This window comes from Nerophis ophidion, linkage group LG16 (genome assembly GCF_033978795.1).
Source record: "Nerophis ophidion isolate RoL-2023_Sa linkage group LG16, RoL_Noph_v1.0, whole genome shotgun sequence".
Lineage (NCBI taxonomy): Eukaryota > Metazoa > Chordata > Actinopteri > Syngnathiformes > Syngnathidae > Nerophis > Nerophis ophidion.
In genome coordinates, this window is record NC_084626.1 from 49,825,064 (window position 1) to 49,852,563 (window position 27,500).

Below are 27,500 nucleotides of genomic sequence, written 5' to 3' on the forward strand. Positions count from 1 at the left end.
TTTGGACACCCCTGGCATATCATTTCGTGTATGTGCTTATCAAAAAAGTAACTGTTTATATTCATACAAGGCAAACGCAAAAATAGCTTTATTTATTTTTTGCACCATGACTAGGGAAGTTTGTTTGCATTGAGTCATATAAGTAGATGCTGTGATATGGCATATTAAAGTACAATTACTACGAAGCCACGTTGTTGTGCTTGGCATCGTCTTGCTGAAATAAGCAGGGGCGTCCATGATGAACAACATATGTTGCTCCAAAAGCTGCATGTACCTTTCAGCATTAATGGTGCCTTCACAGATGTGTAAGTTACCCATGCCTTGGGCACTAATACACCCCCATACCATCACACATGCTGGCTTTTACACTTTGCGCCTAGAACAATCGGGATGGTTCTTTTCCTCTCTGAAATGTGGACGCGCCAGACCACAGAACAGTCTTCCACTTTGCATCAGTCCATCGTAGATGAGCTTGAACCCACAAAAACGTGTCTGGGTGTTGTTGATAAATGGCTTTGGCTTTGCGTAGTAGAGTTTTAACTTGCACTTAGAGATATAGCGACCGACTGAAGTTAGTGACAGTGGTTTTCGGAAGTGTTCCTCAGCCAATGTGGTGATATCCTTCACACACCGGTGTCGCTTTTTGATGCAGTACCACCTGAGGGATCCAAGGTGCGTAATATCATGGCTTATGTGCAGTAATCCCTAAATTCCTTGTAAAAGCCGGTTGAGAAATGTTGTTCTTAAACAGTTTGCTCAGGCATTCGTCGACAAAGTGGTGACCCTCGCCCCGTCCTGGTTTGTGAACGAGTGAGCATTTCACGGAAGCTGCTTTTATAGCCAATCATGGCACCCGCCTGTTCCCAAATAGCCTGTTCACCTCTTCATAAGTGTTTGATGAGCATTCCTCAACTCTCCCAGTCTTTTTTGCCACTCGTGCCAGCTTTTTGGAAAAAAGTCGCAGGCATCAAATTCCGAATGAGCTAAAATTTGCAAAAAAATAACAAAGTTTTCCAGTGTGAACATGAAATATCTTGTCTTTGCAGTCTATTCAACTGAATATAAGTTGAAAAGGATTTGTTGTATTCTCTTTTTATTTACCACTTCACTGCTTTTGGGGTTTTTGTACTTTCTTGCCAATTAGTTATCTTAGTTAGTATGCAGGTCTGGACATGTTGGCGGGTTTTTGGATGTTTTTAGAGGGCTCTCATTAGCTGCATCGTCAGCCACCCTGAACATGCTGTATTTGACTAATTTCAGTGCATAAAGAAAGAAAAATGTGTTCTTGTCTTATAAAAAAGATTGTGAGTGATGGCTACAATCCCTCCTAACCCAAAAAAGTGCAGTTCCTTTTTAATTAAAAAGCAGTGCAATGTCTAACGGACATTTTTCCCTCACAAATACATCTCATTGTTCTGGAATATAATTCAAACTCTCCCAAAAAAATATTAGAAAAACTCCACCATATTAGGAATTGTAACCTCCGGCTGGCAAAACTCGAGGAGAATTGTTAGAAAAATCAACTTTCTGAGTATTTTTATCGTGTCAATGCTTGTTGGAGCTGGACTGTGAGCTCTTTCTTAAACGCCGTTTTGTCCTTTATAGGCCACCGTAGTCTCTCTCACCAAACTGGTAAAGTAAATAAACAAATTATCTTGCTTGAGAACTACTTGGTCACATTATTATTAATTAATTAATTAATTTATTTATTTATTTCACACCACAGCCTGGGGGGGCAATAGACTACAGACTGCTGTGAAGTAGGCCGGCTTCGTCGCGTGAAGAAGCCTACAATTTTTGGTTGTGTTTTGTACTCCGTAATGCTGAGTGGCAATATACAGTACAATATATATCTCCATATTTTTTCCGTAAAGTAAAAACTAAACACAAAACCGTCCTAGTAACCTGAGATATTAAGTATGTCATTTTTTTTGACTCAGTAAATATTGATAATGACTATGTCAAATTGATGACTTAAGCGTTTGCAATAATAGTTAAAAGTGGGGCCACAAGCTGACATATGCTCAACTCATCATGCTTAACAGGACAAAAAAATTATAATAATAATTTTTTCATTTTATTTATTTATTTTTTTTTTGTTTAGGCGGTGGCTCTTTGTTGTTTAGGCGGTCGTCTTAACAACAAAGCGCTGCGGGAAACCCTGGATTACTTAGAGAGTATATTGTGACTCAATTGAGGACAGGAAGTGAACAGAAATTTTCGCAACTGATATGTAAAGGAAAAGGGGTAATATTAAATAAACTCTGCTTCTTCCTACTCCTTTTCCAACATGCTGAAAAGATCAACTGGAAATTGGGATGCACTTAAACTCAACTCAACAATGGAAACAAAAAATCCCAAAAAACGCATTTAGGTAGGTTGAAAAATGTGGAAATGGTGGTAGTTTGAAAAATGCCCAGCATGCTCATATTAAACTTAAACTCAACTCAACAATGGAAACAAAAAATCCCAAAAAACGCATTTAGGTAGGTTGAAAAATGTGGAAATGGTGGTCGTTTGAAAAATGCCCAATTCATTTTATCCATCCATTTCCTACCGCTTATTCCCTTTTGGGGTCGCGGGGGGCGCTGGCGCCTATCTCAGCTACAATCGGGCGGAAGGCGGGGTACACCCTGGACAAGTCGCCACCTCACCAATTCATTTTAAGTGGGGAAAATGTCCTGGAAAACTGGGAATTCCGGGGAATCTGGGATTTTTTTCAGAATTGGCTGAACAGTTTGAAGTTGGAATGTTTTGAATCAATTTAAAAAAATGTGGAAATGGTGGAAGCTTAAAAATTTTTTTTTTAAACTGCTCAATATTTAGAATGTTGTGAATGAGCTGAAATTTGAATTTTTCAAATTGGTCGATAAATGTTGAAGTAGGAACATTTGAACTGAAAAATTATATCACGGAATTCCTGGAATTTCGGCAAAACCGGGAATTTTTTCAGTTCAAAAAAACAACTCTATTTTTAATCCTGATTTAGAAGAATGCTGCTTAATGTAAAGCTGCTTAACCCTTTTTTTTAAACTGTGTTTTTAGAATACAATATAAAAATAAATTTTAAAAACAAGTCAAAAAATAAAGTTATATAAAACTAAAGTATAAATACATAATAATTATATAAAGAATAATAATAATATTAAGCTTAACTTAACCTTTTTTTAATTAAAAAAAAATCAATAAATACATTTTGAAACATTATGTAAAAAATAGCAATTAAAAAAGTTACTTGAGCTTTTTAATTGAAAAAAAGATAAATGAGACAGCGTGGCGCAGTGGGAGAGTGGCCGTGCGCAACCCGAGGGTCCCTGGTTCAATCCCCACCTAGTACCAACCTCGTCACGTCCGTTGTCCTTGAGCAAGACAATTAAATGGGTTAAATGGGTTATTTTGTATAGCGCTTTTCTACCTTCAAGGTACTCAAAGCGCTTTGACACTATTTCCACATTCACCCATTCACACACACATTCAATCAATCAATCAATCAATGTTTACTTATATAGCCCTAAATCACTAGTGTCTCAAAGGGCTGCACAAACCACTACGACATCCTCGGTAGGCCCACATAAGGGCAAGGAAAACTCACACCCAGTGGGACGTCGGTGACAATGGTGACTATGAGAACCTTGGAGAGGAGGAAAGCAATGGATGTGGAGCGGGTCTAACATGATACTGTGAAAGATCAATCCATAATGGATCCAACACAGTCGCGAGAGTCCAGTCCAAAGCGGATCCACCACAGCAGCGAGAGTCCCGTTCACAGCGGAGCCAGCAGGAAACCATTCCAAGAGGAGGCTGATCAGCAGCGCAGAGATGTCCCCAGCCGATACACAGGCAAGCAGTACATGGCCACCGGATCGGACCGGACTCCCTCCACCAAGGAGAGTGGGACATAGAAGAAAAAGAAAAGAAACGGCAGATCAACTGGTCTAAAAAGGGAGTCTATTTAAAGGCTAGAGCATACAAATGAGTTTTAAGGTGAGACTTAAATGCTTCTACTGAGGTAGCATCTCAAACTGTTACCGGGAGGGCATTCCAGAGTACTGGAGCCCGAAATGAAAAAGCTCTACAGCCCGCAGACTTTTTTTGGGGCTCTAGGAATCACTAATAAGCCGGAGTCTTTTGAACGCAGTTTTCTTGCCGGGACATATGGTACAATACAATCGGCAAGATAGGATGGAGCTAGACCGTGTAGTATTTTATACGTAAGTAGTAAAACTTTAAAGTCACATCTTAAGTGCACAGGAAGCCAGTGCAGGTGAGCCAGTACAGGTATATATGTATGTATATATGTATATAAAGGTATATACAGTACAGGTATATATGTATGTATATATGTATATAAAGGTATATACAGTATAGGTATATATGTATGTATATATGTATATAAAGGTATATACAGTACAGGTATATATGTATGTATATATGTATATAAAGGTATATACAGTATAGGTATATATGTATGTATATATGTATATAAAGGTATATACAGTACAGGTATATATGTATGTATATATGTATATAAAGGTATATACAGTATAGGTATATATGTATGTATATATGTATATAAAGGTATATACAGTACAGGTATATATGTATGTATATATGTATATAAAGGTATATACAGTACAGGTATATATGTATGTATATATGTATATAAAGGTATATACAGTACAGGCGTAATGTGATCAAACTTTCTTGTTCTTGTCAAAAGTCTAGCAGCCGCATTTTGTACCAACTGTAATCTTTTAATGCTAGACATGGGGAGACCCGAAAATAATACGTTACAGTAATCGAGACGAGACGTAACAAATGCATGGATAATGATCTCAGCGTCTTTAGTGGACAGAATGGAGCGAATTTTAGCGATATTGCGGAGATGAAAGAAGGCCGTTTTAGTAACGCTTTTAATGTGTGACTCAAAGGAGAGAGTTGGGTCGAAGATAATACCCAGATTCTTTACCGTGTCGCCTTGTTTAATTGTTTGGTTGTCAAATGTTAGAGTTGTATTATTAAATAGAGTTCGGTGTCTAGCAGGACCGATAATCAGCATTTCCGTTTTTTTGGCGTTGAGTTGCAAAAAGTTAGCGGACATCCATTGTTTAATTTCATTAAGACACGCCTCCAGCTGACTACAATCCGGCGTGTTGGTCAGCTTTAGGGGCATGTAGAGTTGGGTGTCATCAGCATAGCAGTGAAAGCTAACACCGTATTTGCGTATGATGTCACCTAGCGGCAGCATGTAGATGCTGAAGAGTGCAGGGCCAAGGACTGAACCCTGGGGAACTCCACACGTTACCTTAACGTAGTCCGAGGTCACATTGTTATGGGGGACACTGATGGAGGGAGCTGCCATGCAAGGCCCTAACCACGAACCATCAGGAGCAAGGGTGAAGTGTCTTGCTCAAGGACACAACAGGCGTGACGAGGTTGGTAGAAGGTGGGGATTGAACCAGGAACCCTCAGGTTGCTAGCACGGCCACTCTCCCAACCGCGCCACTTCACCCTTGCTCCTGATGGGTGCTGGTTAGCGCCTTGCATGGCAGCTCCCTCCATCAGTGTGTGTGAATGGGTAAATGTGGAAGTAGTGTCAAAGCGCTTTGAGTACCTTGAAGGTAGAAAAGCGCTATACAAGTACAACCCATTTATTCATTATTTATAATGTTTTGATGGTGGAAGCTTCTCCTATATTCATACCGACGCTCGGCCCTGAGTGCCGCCCCTTATGTGCACCGTGGCCTTGTGGTGCGGGTAGTGTTTGCCGAGTCCTGGCCCAACATTGCCGTGGCAGGTGTTGCGCAAGCGGGCAGAATATGGATGAGCGGGAGCCCGCTGTGATTGAAAAGTGCTAAAGCGAGCGGTGCCTCCGTGGGCCGTGGCAGAGCGAGAAAAGTAGGTCAGAGAAGAGTAAAAGTAGACTTTTCGTGGCCTCGCTGCTCACCCTCCGGCACCGCAGCCCTCCGTCTGATTATTTCAACGCCGTCCGTCACGCGCGTGAAGACCTCAGCTTAGGGATTTTCTGGAGAATAACGCCATGTTTTCTCTTCCAGGTGACTTTTGCTTCAAGACTTATGAGCAATGACCTCCCGATGTGAGTCTTTTTACTTCATTACTTCTTCTTTTTTTTTATCGCTCCATAAACCCGAGCGAACAACGCCGCAGCCTTGAACCTCCTAACCTCCCGACTGGATAACGTTATTTTTGTAGGCTAATTGCCATTCCCCCGCAAGCGCGAACTTCAAAGGGGACGAGCAGGCGGCAGGATGAGAAAGTCAAATCCAAATTTCAAAAGTAACCTTCCTCTCGGCTTCCTGTTGTAAATATTCTGTAAATGTTTACTCACGTCCAAACTGTTTCTGTAACAGGGCAGTAAAACGGCTGATCAAACAAAACAGAAGTCATAGTCATGGACCCACTTAAGCTAAACAGACTCAATAATTCCACAGTCACGTTTCGGTGAATTTATAAAAAAAACAATGCCATTGCAAGTTAATAATGCTAACAGAGAGAGGTGTTAGCATATTAGCTAATGCTAACGGCGTTAGCTTGATGACATAATGATAGCAGGTACAAGTATGCATGAAAACACTCCTACAGACATCACACATGGGACACTTTAGTAAGTATGAATTGTTTTGGGTGTATTGTAAAACTTACAAACGTTGCTTTCTTCCTGTTGTAAATATTCTGTAGATTTTTATTCACATCCAAACTGTTCCTGTAACAGGGCAGTAAAACGGCTGATCAGACAAAACAGAAGTCATAGTCATGGACCCACTAAAGCTAAACAGACTCAATAATTCCACAGTCACGTTTCGGTGAATTTATGAAAAAAAACAATGCCATTGCAAGTTAATAATGCTTACAGAGAGAGGTGTTAGCATATTAGCTAATGCTAACGGCGTTAGCTTAATGACATAATGATAGCAGGTACAAATATGCATGAAACCACTCCTACAGACATCACACAGACATCACAAATGTTGCTTTCTTCCTGTTGTAAATATTCTGTAGATGTTTATTCACATTCAAACAGTTTCTGTAACAGGGCAGTAAAACGGCTGATCAAACAAAACAGAAGTCATAGTCATGGACCCACTAAAGCTAAACAGACTCAATAAATAACGTTTTGTTGAATTCATGAAATTTAAAATATACAAAAAGAATGCCATTGTTAGTTAATAATACTAACAGAGATGTGTTAGCATATTAGCTAATGCTAACAAGGCTAGCTTGATGACATTGCGATAGCAGGTACAAATATGCATGAAACCACTCCTGAATATGGCTTGAAAAGGATTTGCGAATCATTGTATTCTGTTTATATTTACATCGAACACAATTTCCCAACTCATATGGAAACGGGGTTTGTAGATTTTCCTCTAAACCTTTCAAAATAGGCCCAGATCTGCCCTGATAAAGTCCTTTGTAGACCCCGTCACCTACATGTCATCTCCGTGTGTGCTATCTAACGTAACATCTTGGCTTTGTGCTCGTCGTCATGGCGACGGCCCCCACCCGGCGCAGCTGACAGCTTGACAGACGGCCATTAGGGTATTGTTGTGACGTCACCCGGGGATTTGACAGGCGGTTTCCCGTCACGTGGTCCACCCCTGGCAGGCGCCAGACCTCGCCCGCCGGGGAGGAGAACCAAACTGTGGCTTTAGTGTGTCAGTCCAAGGGCATTTTTTTCATGTGGATTAGGTTTCTAGCTTGGTCTAAACCAGTGGAGGCCCCGGCATTTCGTGCCTCGGCCTTCAGTGATGTACCATGGTTTATGTCCACACATGGTACCATGGTTTATGTCCACACATAGTACCATGGTTTATGTCCACACATAGTACCATGGTTTATGTCCACACATAGTACCGTGGTTTATGTCCACACATGGTACCATGGTTTATGTCCACACATAGTACTGTGGTTTATGTCCACACATGGTACCATGGTTTATGTCCACACATGGTACCGTGGTTTATGTCCACACAAAGGTACCGTGGTTTATGTCCACACATAGTACCGTGGTTTATGTCCACACATAGTACCGTGGTTTATGTCCACACATAGGACCAAGGTTTATGTCCAAACAGTACAATGCTCTTTCTCCACACATAGTACCGTGGTTTATGTCCACACATAGTACCGTGGTTTATGTCCACACATAGTACCATGGTTTATGTCCACACATAGTACCGTGGTTTATGTCAATATATAGTACCATGGTTTATGTCCACACATAGTACCGTAGTTTATGTCCACACATAGTACCATGGTTTATGTCCACACATAGTACCGTGGTTTATGTCCACACATAGTACCGTGGTTTATGTCAGTATATAGTACCATGGTTTATGTCCACACATGGTACCGTGGTTTATGTCCACACATATTACCGTGGTTTATGTCAATATAGAGTACCGTGGTTTATGTCCACACATAGTACTGTGGTTTATGTCCACACATAGTACCATGGTTTATGTCAATACATAGTACGTGGTTTATGTCCACACATAGGGCCATGGTTTATGTCCACATAGAGGACCATGGTTTATCTCCACACATAGTACCATTGTTTATGTCCAAACATAGTACCATGGTTTATGTCCATACATAGTACCATGGTTTATGTCCACACATGATACCATTGTTCCACACATAGTACCATGGTTTATGTCAGTTTTATAACTTCACCTTTATCTTTACTTTTTACACCAAAATGCGTCCATTCTCCCTTTTCTGTCTACACTGCCTGCTCGTAAGTACTCTGCGTGTGCGCGCTGCCGAACATGCTCCTCTGCTCGTAAAAACCAGCAATGTCACGAGATCTAGCTTCTCTTCGAAATATCCTTCTTGAAAGTGGCCTGGCGAATAATTATCCGCGACCTAATCAACGTTTTCGCTCTCCTTCGGACTTTGTGGGTTAAATTTACCGTCAATTTGCATAGCAAACTGTCTATCAACTGTATGTGTGACGATTTCTAGCTGAATTCTGATTGGATAAAAGCAACACTGGAGCATAAAATGACATGAAGAGACTATGATGGCTATTTTGGGATATTTAGAGAAAGTCAATTAAACATTAAATTAACTTTTATCAGTTTATGATCATGATTTATGTAAGGCTTTGTTACTGGTCAAAAGCTGTCCAGAAGACCACACGCGGCTTTCGGCTTGAGACTTGGATGCTTTTTACGTGTTTAAAACCGCCAAGGCCGCGTGATAAAACGCCGAGCGGAGTTGTTAGGCCTTCATTCAAGTCTGGTGTGCTCTGAAGGGACGACTTCTTCCCACGACAATACATCTTGATTGACTTCCTTTAAATGAAGCTGCATTTTTGGAATGGAAGCACAGCTCAGGTTCATTGCTGAAGTGCCCTCGGAATAATGGAATAATGCCTCTTTGAGCTTGTCAGGCACACTCTCGGTGTGTGTGTGTGTGTGTGTGTGTGTGTGTGTGTGTGTGTGTGTGTGTGTGTGTGTGTGTGTGTGTGTGTGTGTGTGTGTGTGTGTGTGTGTGTGTGTGTGTTCTGGCAATTCTGACTTAATGGGGACATGGCTCTGTTTACACACCTTTAGGTGACTTCAGACGGTATGGGGACCAAAAATACATGTCCCCGGAAGAGAAACCTTTTCAAATGATAGTCAGATCCATATAAGTGATGTTTAAGCTTTGGCCCATAAAACATGTTTACTGGTTAGTTTGAGTGTGAGGCATTTTTTGTATGCCTCCACAACCTGTAGAAAGGGTGGTCCCCACAAGTTCTGATCGAAAATTTGCTCCCCATTCCAAATGATAACCAGTGTGTGAGTGTGTGTGTGTGTGTGTGTGTGTGTGTTCTGGCAGTTCTGACTTAATGGGGACATGGCTCTGTTTACACACCTTTAGGGGACTTCAGACGGTATGGGGACCAAAAATACATGTCCCCGAAAGAGAAACCTTTTCAAATGATAGTCAGATCCATATAAGTGATGTTTAAGCTTTGGCCCATTAAACATGTTTACTGGTTAGTTTGAGTGTGAGGCATTTTTTTTTATGCCTCCACAACCTGTAGAAAGGGTGGTCCCCACAAGTTCTGATCAAAAATTTGCTCCCCATTCCAAATGATAACCAGTGTGTGAGTATGTGAGTGTGTGTGTGTGTGTGTGTTCTGGCAATGCTGACTTAATGGGGACATGGCTCTGTTTACACACCTTTAGGGGACTTCAGACGGTATGGGGACCAAAAATACATGTCCCCGAAAGAGAAACCTTTTCAAATGATAGTCAGATCCATATAAGTGATGTTTAAGCTTTGGCCCATAAAACATGTTTACTGGTTAGTTTGAGTGTGAGGCATTTTTTTTTATGCCTCCACAACCTGTAGAAAGGGTGGTCCCCACAAGTTCTGATCGAAAATTTGCTCCCCATTCCAAATGATAACCAGTGTGTGAGTGTGTGAGTGTGTGAGTGTGTGTGTGTGTGTGTGTGTGTGTGTGTGTGTGTGTGTGTGTGTGTGTGTGTGTGTGTGTGTGTGTGTGTTCTGGCAATGCTGACTTAATGGGGACATGGCTCTGTTTACACACCTTTAGGGGACTTCAGACGGTATGGGGACCAAAAATACATGTCCCCGAAAGAGAAACCTTTTCAAATGATAGTCAGATCCATATAAGTGATGTTTAAGCTTTGGCCCATAAAACATGTTTACTGGTTAGTTTGAGTGTGAGGCATTTTTTTTTATGCCTCCACAACCTGTAGAAAGGGTGGTCCCCACAAGTTCTGATCGAAAATTTGCTCCCCATTCCAAATGATAACCAGTGTGTGAGTGTGTGTGTGTGTGTGTGTGTGTGTGTTCTGGCAATTTTGACTTAATGGGGACATGGCTCTGTTTACACACCTTTAGGGGACTTCAGACGGTATGGGGACCAAAAATACATGTCCCCGAAAGAGAAACCTTTTCAAATGATAGTCAGATCCATATAAGTGATGTTTAAGCTTTGGCCCATAAAACATGTTTACTGGTTAGTTTGAGTGTGAGGCATTTTTTTTTATGCCTCCACAACCTGTAGAAAGGGTGGTCCCCACAAGTTCTGATCGAAAATTTGCTCCCCATTCCAAATGATAACCAGTGTGTGAGTGTGTGAGTGTGTGAGTGTGTGTGTGTGTGTGTGTGTGTGTGTGTGTGTGTGTGTGTGTGTGTGTGTGTGTGTGTGTGTGTGTTCTGGCAATGCTGACTTAATGGGGACATGGCTCTGTTTACACACCTTTAGGGGACTTCAGACGGTATGGGGAACAAAAATACATGTCCCCGAAAGAGAAACCTTTTCAAATGATAGTCAGATCCATATAAGTGATGTTTAAGCTTTGGCCCATAAAACATGTTTACTGGTTAGTTTGAGTGTGAGGCATTTTTTTTTATGCCTCCACAACCTGTAGAAAGGGTGGTCCCCACAAGATCTGATCGAAAATTTGCTCCCCATTCCAAATGATAACCAGTGTGTGAGTGTGTGTGTGTGTGTGTGTGTGTGTGTGTGTGTGTGTGTGTGTGTGTGTGTGTGTGTGTGTGTGTGTGTTCTGGCAATGCTGACTTAATGGGGACATGGCTCTGTTTACACACCTTTAGGGGACTTCAGACGGTATGGGGACCAAAAATACATGTCCCCGAAAGAGAAACCTTTTCAAATGATAGTCAGATCCATATAAGTGATGTTTAAGCTTTGGCCCATAAAACATGTTTACTGGTTAGTTTGAGTGTGAGGCATTTTTTTTTATGCCTCCACAACCTGTAGAAAGGGTGGTCCCCACAAGATCTGATCGAAAATTTGCTCCCCATTCCAAATGATAACCAGTGTGTGAGTGTGTGTGTGTGTGTGTGTGTGTGTGTGTGTGTGTGTGTGTGTGTGTGTGTGTGTGTGTGTGTGTGTGTGTGTGTGTGTGTGTGTTCTGGCAATGCTGACTTAATGGGGACATGGCTCTGTTTACACACCTTTAGGGGACTTCAGACGGTATGGGGACCAAAAATACATGTCCCCGAAAGAGAAACCTTTTCAAATGATAGTCAGATCCATATAAGTGATGTTTAAGCTTTGGCCCATAAAACATGTTTACTGGTTAGTTTGAGTGTGAGGCATTTTTTTTTATGCCTCCACAACCTGTAGAAAGGGTGGTCCCCACAAGATCTGATCGAAAATTTGCTCCCCATTCCAAATGATAACCAGTGTGTGTGTGTGTGTGTGTGTGTGTGTGTGTGTGTGTGTGTGTGTGTGTGTGTGTGTGTGTGTGTGTGTGTGTGTGTGTGTGTGTGTGTGTGTGTGTGTGTGTGTGTGTGTGTGTGTGTTCTGGCAATGCTGACTTAATGGGGACATGGCTCTGTTTACACACCTTTAGGGGACTTCAGACGGTATGGGGACCAAAAATACATGTCCCCGAAAGAGAAACCTTTTCAAATGATAGTCAGATCCATATAAGTGATGTTTAAGCTTTGGCCCATAAAACATGTTTACTGCTTAGTTTGAGTGTGAGGCATTTTTTTTTATGCCTCCACAACCTGTAGAAAGGGTGGTCCCCACAAGTTCTGATCAAATGATAACCAGTGTGTGAGTGTGTGTGTGTGTGTGTGTGTGTGTGTGTGTGTGTGTGTGTGTGTGTGTGTGTGTGTGTGTGTGTGTGTGTGTGTGTGTGTGTGTGTGTGTGTGTGTGTGTGTGTGTGTGTGTGTGTGTGTGTGTTCTGGCAATTTTGACTTAATGGGGACATTGCTCTGTTTACACACCTTTAGGGGACTTCATACGGTATGGGGACCAAACAACAAGTTCCCTAAAGGGAAAGCTTTTTAAATAATTCTGTGGATCATGTCATATTTATTTGAACTTTTTTTTTTTTTTTTTTAAATGGTTCTCAGTAGTCACGTACAAATTTGTGTGAATTATGCAAAACGATTTAAATTTAGTCCCCATGAACCATATTAACTCTTTTTCCCCCAGGGTCCCCAGTAAGACTGATCAGCACATGACTTCATCAATCCAGAGTTTTAAAGACGTCTATGAGCTAACTGGCCAGTGGACATTTGACCTCGTTTTTTGTTTGCCTCCACAACCTGTAGAAAGGGTGGTCCCCGCAAGTCATGAACAAAAACTTGGTGCCCGTTCCAAATGATAACATATTTAATTTGAACTTTTTTTTCTTTTTTAAATGGTCCTCAGGAGTCACGTACAACAGTTGTGTGAATTATGCAAAATTATCTAGATGTGGTCCCCAAAAACCATATTAAATTGATTGATTGATTAATAATCATTTTGAAAACCCAGAAATTGAGTTAGAAATAATACCCTTATAACCCAAAAATGGGTTGCTTGTTGAAAAACAACTCAAAAATAGTTTATCAATTTGAAAACCCGGAAATGTAGTTAATACCCTTATAACCCAAAAATGGGTTAGTCATTGAAAAACAACTCAAAAATAGTTAGTCATTTTGAAAACCCAGAAATGTAGTTAAAATAATACCCTTTCAACCCAAAAATGGGTTACTCATTGAAAAACAACTCAAAAATAGTTTATCATTTTGAAAACACAGAAATGTAGTTAAAATAATACCCTTATAACCCAAAAACTGGTTGCTTGTTGAAAAACAACTACAAAACAATTCATCATTTTGAAGACCCAGAAATGTAGTTAAAATAATACCCTTTCAACTCAAAAATGGGTTACTCATTGAAAAACAACTCTAAAATAGTTCATTATTTTGAAAACCCAGAAATGTAGTTAAAATAATACCCTTTCAACCCAAAAATGGGTTACTCATTGAAAAACAACTCAAAAATAGTTTATCATTTTGAAAACACAGAAATGTAGTTAAAATAATACCCTTATAACCCAAAAACTGGTTGCTTGTTGAAAAACAACTACAAAACAATTCATCATTTTGAAGACCCAGAAATGTAGTTAAAATAATACCCTTTTAACCCAAAAATGGGTTACTCATTGAAAAACAACTCTAAAATAGTTAATTATTTTGAAAACCCAGAAATGTAGTTAAATACTACCCTTTCAACCCAAAAATGGGTTACTCATTGAAAACAACTCTAAAATAGTTCATTATTTTGAAAACCCAGAAATGTAGTTAAAATAATACCCTTATCACCCAAAAATGGGTTATTCTTTGAAAAACAACTCAATAATAGTTAATAAATTTGAAAACCCAGAAATTAGTTACAACAACACCTGTATTACCCAAAAACGGGTTACTCATTGAAAAACAACTCAAAAATATTTAAACATTCAAAAACCCCAGAAATTGAGTTAGAAATAATACCCTTACAACACAAAAATGGGTAACTCATTGAAAAACAACTTAACAATATTCAATCATTTCGTAAACCCAGAAAATGACTTAAAATAATACCCTTATTATGCAAAAATGTGTTACTCATTGAAAAAAAACTCAAATATTAATTATTTTGAAAACCCAGAAATGTAGTTAAAATAATACCCTTTCAACCCAAAAATGGGTTACTCATTGAAAAAAACTCTAAAATAGTTCATTATTTTGAAAACCCAGAAATGTAGTTAAAATAATACCCTTGCAACCAAAAATGGGTTACTCATTGAAAAAACTCTAAAATAGTTCATTTTTTGAAAACACAGAAATGTAGTTAAAATAATACCCTTACTGCCCAAAAATGGGTTATTCTTTGAAAACAACTCAATAATAGTTAATTATTTTGAAAACCCAGAAATGTAGTTAAAATAATACCCTTATCGCCCAAAAATGGGTTATTCTTTGAAAAACAACTCAATAATAGTTAATAAATTTGAAAACCCAGAAAATGAGTTACAACACCCTTATTACTCAGAAATGGGTTACTCATTGAAAAAAACTCTAAAACAGTTCATTATTTTGAAAACCCAGAAATGTAGTTAAAATAATACCCTTTCAACCCAAAAATGGGTTATTCATTGAAAAACAACTCTAAAATAGTTAATTATTTTGAAAACCCAGAAATGTAGTTAAAATAATACCTTATCGCCCAAAAATGGGTTATTCTTTGAAAAACAACTCAATAATAGTTAATAAATTTGAAAACCCAGAAAATGAGTTACAACAACACCCTTATCACCCAAAAACGGGTTACTCTTTGAAAAACAACTCAAAAATATTTAAACATTCAAAAACCCCAGAAATTGAGTTAGAAATAATACCCTTACAACCCAAAAATGGGTAACTCATTGAAAAACAACTTAAAAATAGTTAATCATTTCGTAAACCCAGAAAATGACTTAAAATAATACCCTTATTACACAAAAATGTGTTACTTATTGCTAGCCCTGCTTGACGGTAGGTATGGTGTTCCTGGCATTAAAAGCCTCACCTTTTCAGCTCCAAACATATTCCTGGGTGTTGTGGCTAAACAGCTCCATTTTTGTTTCATCTGACCACAGAATTTTCCTTCAGAAGGTCTTATCTTTGTCCATGTGATGTCAGATGAAACAAAAATGTAGCTTTTTGGCCACAACACCCTGCAATATGTTTGGAGGAGAAAAGGTCAGGCCTCTAATCCCAGGAACACTAGGCCTACCGTCAACCATGGTGGTGGTAGTATTATGCTCTGGGCCTGTTTTGCTGCCAGTGGAACGGCTGCTTCACAAAGAGTAAATGGGACAATGAAAAAGGAGGATGACCTCTTCTTTACAAGTGTATGTAAACTTTTGATTGTGACTGTAACCCTAACCCTAACCCTAACAGTTTGACTTGTTGAAGGGCGGACTAGCAAAGTAAGATTTTCATTGTACGGCAAACTGTATGTTTAACTGTGCATATGACAATAAACAATCTTGAGTCTTGAAAACCAGGTAAAAATAGGAGCGGGCTGATTGACACCAGGTGTGGTCAGGTGCCAATCAGCCGCAGCTGATGAGGAAACAGCGCTCAGGGAGAAAGACAGGAAAAATAAGAGCGCTGACAGGAACTAAAGACAGGAAATACTACACACACAGAGGAAAAACTAAAACACAAAGAAACTGTCAGGGGCAAGCCTGACATACACTGCAAAAACTGAAATCTAAGTAAGATGAAATATCTCAAATAAGGGTGATATTTGCTTATTTTCTGTCTGGTAAGATAATTCTTCTCACTAGGCAGATGTTATGTTTGAGTCTTTTACTTGTTTTAAGGGTTTTGCTCCTAAATGATCTCAGTAAGATACTACAGCTTGTTTCCAACATTTTATGACCTATTTTGAGTAAAATATGCTTGAAACTATTTTTGTCCAAGTGTCCAAAACACAGCCAGCAATGGTGCACAGGAAGGCGGGTAAGAAGAGGGGGAAAAGGCGGCCAAAATGTTCAAAAGTCCCAATTGTGTCCAAAATACCTCCCCGGGGTTCCAGTCCCACGAGTCCCGCCGCCGGCCACACAAATCCCGGGAAACAAAAAAATGTCCAAAACGCACCTACGGGAAGTAGGGGGGAAAAAATGAGAAAAGTAGGCAAAAGTCCCCCAAAATTTTACAAAATACCTACCAAGGTTCGAGTCCCAACCGGGTTGGAGTTTGAGTTTGAGTGCACTTTTGAACATTTCACCGACTTTTCTCACTTTTCTCCCCACCTTCCTGTGGGACTTTGCTGGACGCGTTTTGGACATTATGGGCATCCCGGCCGGCGGCGGAACTTGTGGGACTCGAACCTGTGTAGGTATTTTGAACATTTTTGGGACTTTTGCTGACTTTTCCAACTTTCATCTCCCCTCCCCATGGGACTCGGCTGGGTGTGTTATGGACATTTTGGGCATTTTGTGCGTCCATACATAAGATTTTATGTTAGAGTGTTTTACTTGTTTTAAGTGTTTAGGTCCTAAATGATCTCAGTAAGATACTACAGCTTGTTTCCAACATGTTATGACCTATTTTGAGTAAAACATGCTTGAAACTATTTTTGTCCAAGTGTCCAAAACACAGCCAGCAATGGTGCACAGGAAGGCGGGTAAGAAGAGGGGGAAAAGGCGGCCAAAATGTTCAAAAGTCCCAATTGTGTCCAAAATACCTCCCCGGGGTTCCAGTCCCACGAGTCCCGCCGCTGGCCACACAAATCCCGGGATACAAAAAAATGTCCAAAACGCACCCACGAGAAGTAGGGGGGAAAAAATGAGAAAAGTAGGCAAAAGTCCCCCAAAATGTTACAAAATACCTACCAAGGTTCGAGTCCCAACCGGGTTCGAGTTTGAGTTTGAGTGCACTTTTGAACATTTCACCGACTTTTCTCACTTTTCTCCCCACCTTCCTGTGGGACTTTGCTGGACGCGTTTTGGACATTTTGGGCATCCCGGCCGGCGGCGGAACTTGTGGGACTCGAACCTGTGTAGGTATTTCGAACATTTTTGGGACTTTTGCTGACTTTTCCAACTTTCATCTCCCCTCACCGTGGGACTCGGCTGGGTGTGTTATGGACATTTTGGGCATTTTGCGCGTCCATACAGAAGATTTTATGTTAGAGTGTTTTACTTGTTTTAAGTGTTTAGGTCCTAAATGATCTCAGTAAGATACTACAGCTTGTTTCCAACATTTTATGACTTATTTTGAGTCAAATATGCTTGAAACTATTTTTGTCCAAGTGTCCAAAACACAGCCAGCAATGGTGCACAAGAAGGCGGGTAAGAAGAGGGGGAAAAGGCGGCCAAAATGTTCAAAAGTCCCAATTGTGTCCAAAATACCTCCCCGGGGTTCCAGTCCCACGAGTCCCGCCGCCGGCCACACAAATCCAGGGATACAAAAAAATGTCCAAAACGCACCCACGGGAAGTAGGGGGGAAAAAATGAGAAAAGTAGGCAAAAGTCCCCCAAAATTTTACAAAATACCTACCAGGGTTCGAGTCCCAGCTGGGTTCGAGTTTGAGTTTGAGTACACTTTTGAACATTTCACCGACTTTTCTCACTTTTCTCCCCACCTTCCTGTGGGACTTTGCTGGATGCGTTTTGGACATTTTGGGCATCCCGGCCGGCGGCGGAACTTGTGGGACTCGAACCTGTGTAGGTATTTTGAACATTTTAGGGACTTTTGCTGACTTTTCCAACTTTCATCTCCCCTCACCATGGGACTCGGCTGGGTGTGTTATGGACATTTAGGGCATTTTTGTGCGTCCATACATAAGATTTTATGTTAGAGTGTTTTACTTGTTTGAAGTGTTTAGGTCCTAAATGATCTCAGTAAGATACCACAGCTTGTTTCCAACATTCTATGACCTATTTTGAGTAAAATATGCTTGAAACTATTTTTGTCCAAGTGTCCAAAACACAGCCAGCAATGGTGCACAGGAAGGCGGGTAAGAAGAGGGGGAAAAGGCGGCCAAAATGTTCAAAAGTCCCAATTGTGTCCAAAATACCTCCCCGGGGTTCCAGTCCCACGAGTCCCGCCGCCGGCCACACAAATCCAGGGATACAAAAAAATGTCCAAAACGCACCCACGGGAAGTAGGGGGGAAAAAATGAGAAAAGTAGGCAAAAGTCCCCCAAAATTTTACAAAATACCTACCAAGGTTCGAGTCCCAACCGGGTTCGAGTTTGAGTTTGAGTACACTTTTGAACATTTCACCGACTTTTCTCACTTTTCTCCCCACCTTCCTGTGGGACTTTGCTGGATGCGTTTTGGACATTTTGGGCATCCCGGCCGGCGGCGGAACTTGTGGGACTCGAACCTGTGTAGGTATTTTGAACATTTTAGGGACTTTTGCTGACTTTTCCAACTTTCATCTCCCCTCACCATGGGACTCGGCTGGGTGTGTTATGGACATTTTGGGCATTTTGCGCGTCCATACATAAGATTTTATGTTAGAGTGTTTTACTTGTTTGAAGTGTTTAGGTCCTAAATGATCTCAGTAAGATACCACAGCTTGTTTCCAACATTCTATGACCTATTTTGAGTAAAATATGCTTGAAACTATTTTTGTCCAAGTGTCCAAAACACAGCCAGCAATGGTGCACAGGAAGGCGGGTAAGAAGAGGGGGAAAAGGCGGCCAAAATGTTCAAAAGTCCCAATTGTGTCCAAAATACCTCCCCGGGGTTCCAGTCCCACGAGTCCCGCCGCCGACCACACAAATCCCGGGATACAAAAAAATGTCCAAAACGCACCCACAGGAAGTAGGGGGGAAAAAATTTGAAAAGTAGGCAAAAGTCCCCCAAAATGTTACAAAATACCTACCAAGGTTCGAGTCCCAGCCGGGTTCGAGTTTGAGTTTGAGTGCACTTTTGAACATTTCACCGACTTTTCTCACTTTTCTCCCCACCTTCCTGTGGGACTTTGCTGGACGCGTTTTGGACATTTTGGGCATCAGCACGAGCAATATGTTCGTTTGTCTAATCTTGAACAGGCAGGTGCTGTGCTGAAAACTAAGTTTCGTTGACAATAAAGACTATACCATACCATACCATACCTTACCATACCATATGTACTGTTGTCGAAGTTGCCGGCCTCTGGTTCACTCGCTTGTGTGTTCATGAAGAAAATCATTTTTTAAATTGAGATTTACCCCAAAAAAAAAATATATATATAATATCATAGCCTCATTTCAAAGGAGTCCCACTTGAAGTCCGTCCAGTTGGACTCCCTTTTCGTGGCAACTTCTGAGACGCTCTCTTGAACGGCAGGAAATAGTTTTGGGGGCATGGAAAGAGCGCGGTGGCGCCAATGGTGGCAGGGACACTGTGCCTCCTTCTTTCTTGGCCGGCAGTCTTCAGAGACGGCCTAAAAGGAGCTCAGCTTATCACAACAGAAGGGGGGGGGGGGGGGGGTGGTGGCAAATTCATATCAGTGGAAATAGGCCGCTGACGGAACAGATCGGGCCTAATTAGGACAAGGTTAGACCGCTTCAGTCCCACATCATTTGTTCAGCAAGTGTGGCGTAGAGGATGTGTGATGAAGTAGTGCAACCCCCGATCATCATGCCTCCGGGAGCTATGATGGAGTTTGCACATCCTGTTCTTCTTTTCTGGGGCATTTTTCTACAACATTTGTGGGAGCTTGTTTTAGCCGCGGCGCTGGAACAGATGGCAGCGAGTCCCGAGTACACATGCTGACACCGGTCAAGTTGTACCCTCGTGGAAATAGTCAATTAAGAGAGAATACAACAAATCCTTTTCAACTTATATTCAATTGAATATATTTAGTTACTATGGTCATCAAATTAATTGCTAGATATTATGATCTTCTAATTACTTACTATGGTCATCTAATTAATTGCTAATTACTATGGTCATCTAATTAGTTACTATGGTCATCTAATCAATTGCTAAATACTATGGTCTTCTAATTAGATATGGTCATCTATTTAGTTACTATGGTCATCTAATTAATTGCTAAATACTATTGTCTTCTAATTAGTTAATATGGTCATCTAATTAGTTACTATGGTCATCTAATTAGTTATTATGGTCATCAAATTAATTTCTAGATACTATGATCTTCTAATTAGTTACTATGGTCATCAAATTAGTTACTATGGTCATCTAATTAGTTACTATGGTCATCTAATTAGTTACTATGGTCATCTAATTAGTTATTATGGTAATCAAGTTAGTTACTGTGGTCATCTAATTAAATACTATGGTCATCAAATCAATTGCTAAATACTATGGTCTTCTAATTAGTTACTATGGTCATCTAATTAGTTACTATGGTCATCTAATTAGTTACTATGGTCATCTAATTGGAAACTATGGTCATCTAATTAGTTACTATGGTCATCTAATTAGAAACTATGGTCATCTAATTAGTTACTATGGTCATCTAATTAGAAACTATGGTCATCTAATTAGTTACTATGGTCATCTAATTAGAAACTATGGTCATCTAATTAGAAACTATGGTCATCTAATTAGTTACTATGGTCATCTAATTGGAAACTATGGTCATCTAATTAGAAACTATCATCTAATTAGTTACGATGGTCATCTAATTAGTTACTATGGTCATCTAATTAGAAACTGGTCGTCTAATTAGTTACTATGGTCATCTAAATAGAAACTATGGTCATCTAATTAGTTTCTATGGTCACCTAATTAGTTATTATGGTCATCTAATTGGAAACTATGGTCATCTAATTAGTTTCTATGGTCACCTAATTAGTTATTATGGTCATCTAATTGGAAACTATGGTCATCTAATTAGAAACTATCATCTAATTAGTTACGATGGTCATCTAATTAGTTACTATGGTCATCTAATTAGTTACTATGGTCATCTAAATAGAAACTATGGTCATCTAATTAGTTTCTATGGTCACCTAATTAGTTATTATGGTCATCTAATTGGAAACTATGGTCATCTAATTAGTTACTATGGTCATCTAATTAGTTACTATGCTCATCTAATTAGTTACTATGGTCATCTAATTAGTTACTATGGTCATCTAATTAGTTACTATGGTCATCAAATTAATTGCTAAATACTATGGTCATCTAATTAGTTACTATGGTAATCAAGTTAGTTACTGTGGTCATCTAATTAGTTACTATGGTCATCAAATCAATTGCTAAATACTATGGTCTTCTAATTAGTTACTATGGTCATCAAATTAATTGCTAAATACTATGGTCATCTAATTAGTTACTATGGTAATCAAGTTAGTTACTGTGGTCATCTAATTAGTTACTATGGTCATCAAATCAATTGCTAAATACTATGGTCTTCTAATTAGTTAATATGTTCATCTAATTAGTTGCTATGGTCATCTAATTAGTTGCTATGGTCATCTAATTAGTTACTATGGTCTTCTAATTAGTTACTATGGTCATCTAATTAGTTGCTATGGTCATCTAATTAGTTACTATGGTCTTCTAATTAGTTACTATGGTCATCTAATTAGAAACTATGGTCATCTAATTAGTTTCTATGGTTACCTAATTAGTTACTATGGTCATCTAATTGGAAACTATGGTCATCTAATTAGTTACTATGGTCATCTAATTAGTTACTATGGTCATCTAATTAGAAACTATGATCATCTAATTAGTTACTATGGTCATCTAATTAGAAACTATGGTCATCTAATTAGTTACTATGGTCATCTAATTAGTTACTATGGTCATCTAATTAGTTGCTATGGTCATCAAGTTAGTTACTGTGGTCATCTAATTAGTTACTATGGTCACCGTGGTTACTACTATGGTTACTATGATCACTTACAGATGTAGCGACCAACTGTAGTTACTGACAGTGGTTTTATGAAGTGTTCCTGAACCCATGTGGTGATATCCTTTACACACTGATGTAGGTTTTTGATGCAGTACAGCCTGAGGGGATCAGAGGTCCGTAATATCATCGCTTACGTGCAGTGATTTTGATGATTTTACGGAGCGTAGATGGTGAAATCCCTAAATTCCTTGCAATAGCTCGTTGAGAAATGTTGTTCTAAAACTGTTTGACAATTTGCTTACAAATTGGGGACCCTCACCCCATCCTTGTTTGTGAATGACTTAGCATTTATATTTACATCGAACACAATTTCCCAACTCATATGGAAACGGGGGTTGTAGTTCCTATGGTGATGTAATTAGTTACCATGGTAATGTAAGTCACAGCAGCTCAGACCAGGCACCGAGCATTGTGGGCGGGGTGCGTTTCCACAGAGTGTTCCCGGAACCTGAAGTGTGGGTTCCAGGGACAGACGAGGAAGGGCATTTTCACAACAAAGTTCTAAAGCTTAGTGATCAGACACATCAGATTGTAGGTGTTTTTTTTTTTTTTTACCCTTCACGTTCATATTTTGCTGAGTTTGTTGCATTTTTGTTGACTGTAAACTGTGTGGTTGTAGAGGAGGTGTGATGTTCACATGTTCTCAATATTCAGTGTTTTATCCTTCATAGTTAGGGTCCAAGGACCCTATTGAAACTGCTGTGTTTTATTATTATTCCGCACCTACGCGCTGTAATTTGACCCCCTTAACATGCTTCAAAACTCACCACATTTGACACACACGTCGGTATAGCAAACCTTCCCAACATATTAAGCAACCAATCCCCCAAAATGAAAATTGGGCTCTAGTGCCCCCTAGGAAAAAAATTACAGACAAAACTGCATGTAACTTCTGTTAGGAATGTCATAGCGACATGAAACAAAAACTCCTATGTAGGTCTGACTTAGACCCAATTTTCATACACTCACTTCTTTCAGCAAAAATCTACAGGAAGTTGAAAAAAACCCCTTCAAAATAAAATTTTCGCAAAAAATGCAATTTTTGCCTCTTTGCGCTGTAATTTGACCCCTTTAAAATGCTTCAAAAGTCACCAAACTTGGCGCACACATAAGGACTGGCGAATATTGCAATCTAATGAAAAAACCAAGCCCCAAAACTCAAAATTGCGCTCTAACGCTATTTTTGAATAAAACACTGAAAAAACTGCTCCAAGGAAGAAAACACAGACAAAACTGCTTGTAACTTCCAGTAAGAATGTCGGAGAGACATGAAACAAAAACTTCTATGTAGGTCTCGCTTAGACCTACATTTCATAGATGGACAACCCCCAGCAAAAATCAACAGGAAGTTTGCAATCCCCCCTTCAAAACAAAAGTTTTGTAAAAACCGGTCACCTTTCTTCAAACATTATCTCCTCTGAGTGAGTTTGTTGTTTTGGCTTCAAACTCGCACAGGAGAGAGATTGAACCCTTCTGATTAAAAGTATAGAACAGAGTTTTGATAAGTTCTCAGGTTTTGATTTTACGCGCCTTCAAAGAACCCCTGTGCAAAGTCTCCTAAAAAATGTCATTTTTGCCTCTTTGAGCTGTTATTTGACCCCCTTAAAATGCTTCTAAACTCACCAAACTTGACACACACATCAGGTCTGGCAAAAATTGCGATCTGATGAAAAAACCTAACCTCAAAACTCAAAATTGCGCTCTACCGCCCCCCTAGGAATACAACACGGACAAACTGCTCCTAGGAAGAAAACACAGACAAAACTGCTTGTAACTTCCGGTAGGGATGTCAGAGAGACATGAAACAAAAAACACCATGTAGGTCTCACTTAGACCTACATTTTAATAATTGACATACTTTAGCAAAAATCTACAGGAAGTTTGATATTTTCACTTCAATACAACAACTGCATTACTTTCACAATGCATTAGATTCTCAAAATAGTGGCTCCAAGGCGTCTTCTAACGCTTATCCGGCCGTGGGTCTCGGGGGCAGCAGCCAAAGGCGGACCCGACCAACGCTGCTTGCAGCTTTGATTCTTCATCATTATTCCGCACTTTTGCGCTCTAATTTGACCTCCTTAACATGCTTCAAAACTCACCAAATTTTACACACACATCGGTACTGTGTACCTTCTCAACATATTAAGCAACCAAACCGCAAAAATTTAAATTGCGCGCTAGCGCCCCCTAGGAAAAAAAAGAACCAGACTGCTTGTAACTGCCGTTAACAATGTCGTAGAGACATGAAACAAAAATCTCTATGTAGGGCTGACTTAGACCTAGATTTCATAATTTTACTTTCTAGGGCAAAAGTCAACCAAAATTTTGCAAAAACACATTCAAAGGTAAATTTTCGCAAAAAAATGCTATTTTTGCCTTTTTGAGCTGTAATTTGACCCCCTTAAAATGCTTCAAAACTCACCAAACTTGGCACACACATCAGGACTGGCAAAAATTGCGAACTAATGAAAAAACCAAATCCCAATACTCAAAATTTCGCTCTAGCGCAATTTTTGAATAAAACACAGCAAAAACTGCTCCTAGGAAGAAAACACAAACAAAATTGCTTGGAACTTCCAGTAGGAATGCCGGAAAGACATGAAACAAAAACTTCTATGTAGGTCTCAGGAAAAATCAACAGGAAGTTGGCAATTACCCCTTCAAAATAAAAGTTTTGTAAACACCCGTCACCTTTTTTCAAAAGTTATCTCCTCTGAGCCCTTTGTCGTTTCGGCTTCAAACTCGCTCAGGGGAGAGATTGAACCCTTCTGATTAAAAGTATAGAACAAAGTTTTGATTACTGCTCCGGTTTTGATTTTACGCGCCTTCAAAAAACCCCTGTGCAAAGTAACCTAAAAAATGTCATTTTTGCCTCTTTGAGCTGTAATTTGACCCCTTTAAAATGCTTCAAAGTGCAAGTTAAAGCTCTACTATACAAAGTAAAAGCCATTTATCAACAACATCCGGAAACGCCGATCTATAATTTGACCCCCTTACCATGCTTTAAAACTCACCAAATTTTACACACACATCAGGACTGGCGAAAATTGCCATCTAATTAAAAAATAAACCCTGAAAATCAAAATTGCGCTCTAGCACCCCCTAGGAAAAAACCCAGACAAAACTGCATGTAACTTCTGTTAGAAATGTCGTAGAGACATGAAATAAAAACCTCTATGTTGGTCTGACTTAGACCAGGGCTTGAGTAGCGGCCGCAGCAACCAAAGGCAGACCCGACCAACGCTGCTTGCAGCTTTAATTAATATTGTAACAGTCTTTATTTTCATGTACATTCTGGGTGTCTCATTCAGTAAAAAAAAAAAAAAATCCCTTTTTCAGCTGCTCTGTCATAACATTTTTACATTCAATCAGACATGTGGGGCGGCATAGCTCGGTCGGTAAAGTGGCCGTGCCAGCAACTTGAGGGTTGCAGGTTCAATCCCCACTTCCGCCATCCTAGTCACTGCCGTTGTGTCCTTGGGCAAGACACTTTACCCACCTGCTCCCAGTGCCACCCACACTGGCTTAAATGTAACTTAGATATTGGGTTTCACTATGTAAAGCGCTTTGAGTCACTAGAGAAAAAGCGCTATATAAATATCATTCACTTCACATTATTGTGAGGTTTTGCATTAGTGTTCCCAAAAATCTGATATCCCGACCACCAGACACATTTTCTAACCTAAATCCGGCCCTCCCGAGTTAAAAATGACTGCCCAGGCCTGATTTAGCTTGTCATTGTAGGGTATTGTGTGTAGAATTTTGAGGGATGGAAAATGAATGTATTCCACTCTGTAGCACAACAAAATGTCCTGAGTAGATGAACGTGGAACCCGGGGAACATGAAGCCTCTTCCTCCTCTGCATCGCCGCAGACCCCTCCCCCTCACCTTTCTCCTCGCTCGCCCTCCTCGTCTCTCATCCTCCCGCACGCCAGGGCTTTCATTTTCCTGCCGGCATCAAACTTCTCTCCCCACGTCCTCCTCGCCATAAGTCGGAGAGCCATTAATTCGGTGCGATGTGGCAGATGGTCTGGGCTCTGGACGAGACGCATCGGGCGCAGTCAGGTGATCTCTGTCCGTCACGTAGAGCAGGCGATGAGGGAGGTTAAACCCTGGTAGGCAAATGCGCGTCAAACTCCTAATTTGCATATTCATGAGCCGCTAAGCACACCCAGGGGTGATGTTTGACTAATCTGGGAGGAGGCGGGTCTCATCCTCGCTGTTTGGCCGTCAGAAGTCGGCAAAACGAGCGCGGTTCTCAGGTGTGGATCCACCCATGATGTTTGTTTACATTGTGACTCCGATGAGCTATTGTATCCTCCTATGGTGTGTAGTGACGCATGTTTAGCTAGTCCTCGTCCTCCAGTGATAATGTTACTTGTAAGAAAGTTACTTTATTTGTCGCCATGGAGACCAGGATTAGTGATTTAGAAGTAGATAAAACACTGTCAACTGCAGATGGACTTTAAGTATATAATACGAATTAACAAATACAATTTAAAATGATAAACAAATATCGATGTAATCATAGTAGTATCGACTAGATACGCTCCTGTACTTGGTATCATTACAGTGGATGTCAGGTGTAGATCCACCCATGGCGTTCGTTTACATTGTGACGCCGGTGAGCTATTGTATCCTCCTATAGTGTGTAGTGAAGCATGTTTAGCTAGTCCTCCTCCTCCAGTGATAATGATACTTGTAAGAAACTTACTTTATTTGTCGCCATGGAGGTCAGGATTAGTAATTTAGAAGTAGATAAAAAACTGCCGACTGCAGATGGACTTTAAGAATATAATACTATTTAAAAAATACAATTTAAAATGATAAACAAATATCGATGTAATCATCGTAGTATCAACTAGATACACTCCTGTACTTGGTATCATCACAGTGGATGTCAGGTATAGATCCACCCATGGCGTTTGTTTACATTTTGACGCCGCTGAGCTATTGTATCCTCCTATGGTGTGTAGTGAAGCATGTTTAGCTAGTCCTCCTCCTCCAGTGATAATGATACTTGTAAGAAAGTTACTTTTATTTGTCGCCATGGAGACCAGGATTAGTGATTTAGAAGTAGATAAAAAACTGCTGACTGCAGATGGACCTTATGAATATAATACGAATTTTAAAAAAATTAAAAAAGACTTTGTGACGATGAAAAAATATCGATGTAATCATAGTAGTATCAACTAGATACGCTCCTGTACTTGGTATCATTACAGTGGATGTCAGGTGTGGATCCACCCATGGCGTTTGTTTACATTGTGACGCCGGTGAGCTATTGTATCCTCCTATGGTGTGTAGTGAAGCATGTTTAGCTATTCCTCCTCCTCCAGT

General features: G+C 40.0%; 1 protein-coding gene across 5 annotated transcripts in view; it reads left to right on the plus strand.

Annotated features, from left to right (window-relative positions):
* Positions 1 to 27,500, plus strand: part of dlgap4b (discs, large (Drosophila) homolog-associated protein 4b) — a 270,261-nt gene that overhangs the window by 138,019 nt on the left and 104,742 nt on the right. For all 5 annotated transcript variants that reach the window (XR_009802238.1, XM_061875415.1, XM_061875413.1 and 2 more), the window contains exon 4: positions 6,057 to 6,097. The gene's annotated coding sequence lies outside the window, so the exon portion shown is untranslated. The remainder of the gene's footprint in view (positions 1 to 6,056; positions 6,098 to 27,500) is intronic.